The 5,356-nt window shown below is 35.5% G+C and overlaps 1 pseudogene across 1 annotated transcript; it reads left to right on the top strand.

The window, feature by feature from the left end:
- Positions 1 to 2,979: 2,979 nt before the first annotated feature.
- Positions 2,980 to 5,050, top strand: LOC145791861 (UDP-glycosyltransferase 73C3 pseudogene; annotated as a pseudogene). Its single transcript, XR_014331198.1, has 3 exons — positions 2,980 to 3,447; positions 3,590 to 3,733; positions 3,793 to 5,050. The product of XR_014331198.1 is annotated as a UDP-glycosyltransferase 73C3 pseudogene (transcript).
- Positions 5,051 to 5,356: the final 306 nt, after the last annotated feature.

The following is a 5,356-nucleotide window of genomic DNA, read 5'->3' as shown; positions in this document are numbered from 1 at the left end:
AGGAGTAGGCTCGATTAGCAAGCCATCAATCGACGCAAATTCATTGCGTGATGACTTATGAACCAAGGGATACAATTTCAATAAATGCACAATGAAAGACCCACAAACCTTTTCCCTATCATGATATTGATCAAGGGAAATGGGTGACATTAACTCTTGAACCGTTTTCATCACTAACAAGTATGAAATGACTCAAGACTCAATGGGTTCAATTAACGTCCGATTGAACCCAAACCATTTTATTATCTTGCTCCATTTTAAGCCATTGATTACCCCTTTTAATTACCATCCCATTCATTAGTCATTTTAGTCCAAAATGAGCATTAATTCCATTAAAGGAGGGAAGTGTCAAACAAAGGGTTGTTTTGGGCATGAGAGAGATGTCATGTCGTTGGTAACGAACCTCCAAAGGAATTAAACCATTAAGCACAACGATCTCTATCTCAAGCTTAAACAAACAATCAGATATGATTAAAGATGAACACAAGTATGGAAAGCTTGAAATAAATGCTATCAACTCAAATAGGTTGGTATCCAATGCCTAAAACACCAAACCTATGAGGACCGTTACACTACAAGCATGCAATACAAAGCATACATGAGATGAACAACTTAAAACAATCCTAAAATAGGCTAAAATAGTACTGAAATTAAGGTAAAAACATCTACAAAAGCAAGCTAAAATAATGGAGCAATTAAGCTAGTAAACAAGCTAAAGGATGGGAGGCTAACCCCTCCATTTTTGGGACTTCAAAACCACATTTTGGCCTTTGAAAAAACTCTAAGAATCCATGTTGAAAAGCTCAAAAAAAGATAATGAAAATGTGGGAAACACAAGAGTAAAAACCTAGGAAGCAAGGTTCAAAGAAGGGTGGTCAACCCCTCTACCTTTAATGGCCTTAAACCACAAGTTTCAGCCCATAAAAATAGTTGAAAATAGGCCAAAAATAGTAAGAAAAGATAGGAAAGAAGCAGTGCAAAGGAGCTAGGATGTATACCTCTTGAAGATGAGTGATCCTTTTGTTTACAAACCAACAATTTCACACCCTCAAAAGCTAAAATGCAAGCTCAAACACCTTAGCAAAGAACCAAAAAGGTTTGGTTTAGGGTGTCTAGGAAAAAAGGTATAGAAGTTGCAAGGGAGAGAGAGAAATATTTTCCAAAACTTTGCTCCACAAATTTTTCTAACCCTAATTTTTAAGAGGGAGTCATCTATATATAGAAATATATGAGACTATCTCGAAAATATCCATACATATATACATAGCTGGTGTAGTGCTTGCATCTGTGGAAATAGCTAGCACAGCTGTTAAGAAATCTCAGTTTTTACACTAGTGGACGGCATGACACTATTAGTGGGCAGTTGTCCACTAATAGTGGCTGGCAGGCCACTAGTGAGGTTCCAGGCCCCTGGATGGCCAGGCTTGAAAAACTACTATTTTGATTCAAAAACGAGGCACATGATTTGTAGGTTTTTGAGGCTCAAAACTGAGGTTTCCTACTGAGAAAATCAAGCATGGATAAGCACATAAATTCATCATCGGGTGATCAATCGGTGGCGCCCAAGTCTTAGGGGCGGTAAAAAATGGGGTGTCTACATACTTATAATTTGTTTATGAAAAATCATTTAATTTGAACATTTAAAAATAATTTAATTATAAAATTTCTAATAAATTAAAACTATTTATCTAATTTTTTGTTCATATTTTAATGAAAAAAGATAAAATGAAAATAAAATATACTATTACGAACTATTAAACTTTTTTTTTTATAACAATTTATATATAAAAAAAAGGATTTATTTGTTAATATTGAAATTTAATATAACTCAATAATAAATTTCAAAATGAAATAGAACTTATTGATAATTTTCATTGTGATTTATTATTTTTTTAATATAATATCATAATTTGCACAATTAAAAAAATATTATTTTCTTCAAAATATTTATGGAACTATTGTTGATATTAAATAACGGATAAAATTAAAACAACGTCCGGCATTATGAAACAATGATTTTTTAAAAAATATATAATAAAAAATAAGATTTATTGATTGTTTTCTCATTTTGGTTTTAAAAATAAAAATTGTCACCAAAAACTACTCATGTTGGCCCACTATACATTTTTAATTAATAAATCCATAAATTCAGGAAAAAAAATTAAAATTTACATATAATTTGAAATCAAGCACTTATTTATTTATGAGGTGAGCTGGCAAAAACAAAAATAATAATAATAAATAAATAAACAATCCACACCATTCACTTAAAAATTTGAGACATTTTTTTTTTAATCGGAAACAAAAATAGTTTCTAATTTACTATTTTAGAACAAAAATAATAATTTAGAAAAAAAAAATTCCGGTTAAATTACCATTTTAAATAACTGTTTAATTTAAAAAAAAAAAAAAAAAAACCATACACACACAATAATTATTGTAACTTTTTGTGCCCACAAATTCTTCATCAGTTGCGTCTTTATTTATTTATTTTTTTTTTATCTTTTTTTTTTTTTTTGAAATGGTAACTCCAATGAGTAATATTAGAGATTTAAAAAATTTTATCAAAATCTCTATCAAATGTCTCACATGGGGCACACCTATGTGAGATATTTAGTAGAAATTTTGTATAACTTTTAGGGCCTCTAACATTACTCAATTGTAATACCAAGAAACAATATCCACGGAAACTAATTCATTGCTCATGGGATATGCTTATGTGGTATTTTAATTTGATTTTTATAAATTAAAATAGTAAGATTTATTATGTTTTTATCTTTTTTTTAAAAAGACAACTTGATAGTTATTATTCAATGAATTGTGTAGAGTAATACTCTAAAAATAACCAATAATTTCTCAATATTAACCGTTATTTTTTCAACTCTCTTGCTTTCTTCTTTTCATGTTAGTTGGTATTTTATGTACGAAATTCCAATGCTGATGTAGGCCATTACGTCACTACCACCCTTAAAGTCACGAATGCCAACCATTTCATCAATATAAAATACAAAAGAGCTTGTTGTAACATAATAGTCAATTCAATCATCATCATCACCACCGCCTCCTAATTCGAAAAAAAAAAAAAGAAAAACCATCACCGCCGCCACCAACATCATGGCTTCCCAAAATAACCACCTTCACTTCGTTTTAGTGCCTGTAATGGCCCCAGGCCACTTCATACCCATGATTGACATGGCCAAATTATTGGCACAACACAGTGTGACTGTCACCGTCGTCACCACCCCTCTCATTGCTTCCAGATTCAACCCAATCATCAACTGTGCAATCGAATCCAGACTTCCCCTCCGCCTTCTCTCTCTATGGTTTCTGTCTATGGAGGCCAGCCTGCCGAAGGGGTGCGAAACGGTAGACACTCTTCCCTCTCTAGACCTAATTAAGAAATTTCTTCGTTGCCATCTACCTGTTGCAAGAACCATTCGAGCAGATGTTTGAAGCGCTCGAGCCGTCTCCAAGTTGCATAATAGCTGGCAAAAGTATTGCTTGGGTAGCCGACACTGCTCACAAGTTTCAAATTCCAAGAATTATTTTTTATGGAATGAGTTGCTTTACTTGTTTATGCACAAACAAGTTAGATATTACCAAAGTTCATGAGAGTATGTCCGAGTCAGAACCGTTCAAGCTCTCTGACTTGCCTGACAAAATTCAGCTAACAAAATCTCAATTGCCTACATCAATCAATCCAGGTTCACTATTGGATGTGCTAGACTTCCAGGTGAAAATACAAGCCGCGGAAGCCGAAGTATATGAGTGGTGATTAACAGTTTCAAAGAGCTGGAACCGAGATACGTGGACAGGTATCGAAAGGAGAAAGGAGATAATGTTTGGTGCATTGGACTGCTATCATTATGCAATAAAGACCACTTAGACAAGGCTCAAAGAGAAAACAAGGCTGCCATTGATAAAAACCAGTGTTTGAAGTGGCTCAATGAACAAGAGCCATGATCGGTGGTCTATGCATGCCTTGGAAGCATCGGTCGCCTCTCACCTCTTCAGTTAATCGAGATCGGTTTAGGCTTGGAATCGTCGAAACGCCCGATTGTGTGGATCATAAGATGTGGAGCCAAAGCAACAGAGATAGAGAAGTGGATGAAAAAAGATAGATTTAAGGAAAGAGTAAAAGGAAAGGCCTTGTGATTCGAGGATGGGCACCGCAAGTACTTATATTGTCGCACCCAGCGGTGGGCCATTTTTGACACACTGTGGGTGGAATTCGACATTGGAAGGGGTTTATGCTAGTGTGCCAATGATTATTTGGCCCATGTTCGCAAAACAATTTTTTAATAAGCTAATTGTGCAGGTTTTAAAGACCAGAGTGAGTGTTGGGACTTAGGCAATTGGGCACATGTTTGGGGAAGACAAGTGTACAGTGTTGGTGAAAAGAGAGGTAGTTAGGGAAACCTTTAGATGTGTCCGAACGTCACGGCTCCGCGCGCGAAGGCGCGAAATCCGTTTTGTTCATTAGCATACTACAGTTCAAACTCAAATGTCACGGTTCTGAATCTAATCTCGCAAAGTGCAATGCAAGACCGATGAATCACCAAAGAGTCCAAATCCGACAAATCGTTTTGGGAAACTGATTTTTATAAAGAAGTGCCAAACATGGACTGCTTTGCCAGATATAAAGTCGCCACCTAAATATTTATTTTTGGAAAAATTTAGGAAACCCTGACTCGTTGCCTAAGGCCACGTGTCCGTCATCACCAAAATTGCCTCAGCTCGGGAACTTAGGTACAAGAGGGGAAGGTCATGGAATGAGCACCCCCGCTCGCCCGATCAAAGGATCGGCCTTTACTAACATGATATCTTGTTTTTGAAAACACATGCGTTCTTATTCCGGTTATTAGCCTAGAATTACTATGTGATGCGCACAACACACAAGTATAGACTAGATCGCCTAAGTTAGAACAAAACATCTCATGTTTGTTTGTTTGAAACTGGTTTGAAGGTGCTACTCGCAAGTAAGCTAAGACGTGGATTTGCCACCCTCAAGTGGGCTTAGAAAATATTATTTTGCCACTCTCAAGTGGGCTTAAAACACACATTTTAATGAATTGCTCCAATTCAAGTAATCCAACCTTCACCCACAGACATTCAAGCAGTTAATCACTTAAGCAGTTAGCCTCATCGCAAGCATGCTATCATGGCAATCACTCACACACATGCAAGATGCTAAGCATAAACACTTACAGTGTACTCCGAGCCAAAACAACAACTAGTTAGAAATCATGCATGATCCTAGTTATGTTAAGATGCCTAATGCAACACATTCAAAAATGCAACTAAAATAGGCTCGGCTATCCTAAAATGGCATATGAGATGCAACTTGATAATCATG

The sequence above is a fragment of the Camellia sinensis genome, chromosome 5 (assembly GCF_055761805.1).
Source record: "Camellia sinensis isolate YWXY chromosome 5, ASM5576180v1, whole genome shotgun sequence".
NCBI lineage: Eukaryota > Viridiplantae > Streptophyta > Magnoliopsida > Ericales > Theaceae > Camellia > Camellia sinensis.
This window is presented reverse-complemented; position numbering and strand designations above follow the sequence as displayed.